Here is a 392-nt window from a genome sequence, read left to right as displayed (position 1 = left end):
CCCCACCCCGAGGAGGGGAAGGCGTGCTCTCCTTTTCCTCAGAGACACTTTGTTTTTAAAAGGAAAACATTACAACGTCCACTTCTGCAGAAATGACTCTTTCCTGACGCGAGGACAATGTGGCCGCGACGCGTCACCTTTTTGTGAAGCGATGACACACACACACACACACACACACACACACACACACACACACACGCTGTATTTATTCAGCTGCCGTGCTTCCTCTTTCTGGAGCTTTTTTTTTTTTCTTGCTCCAGAGGAGAGAAACAATACTTTTTAATGACACGGTTTTGAACTGCCGCAGGAGAAGAAGAAGACGCACACGGCTCTATATTTCTATATTTAGCCGCTCGGCAAACTCTTTTATTTATGTCTGGCCGTTTCCATAT

This window comes from Cyclopterus lumpus, chromosome 19, assembly GCF_009769545.1.
Source record: "Cyclopterus lumpus isolate fCycLum1 chromosome 19, fCycLum1.pri, whole genome shotgun sequence".
NCBI classification, from domain to species: Eukaryota; Metazoa; Chordata; class Actinopteri; order Perciformes; family Cyclopteridae; genus Cyclopterus; species Cyclopterus lumpus.
This window is presented reverse-complemented; position numbering follows the sequence as displayed.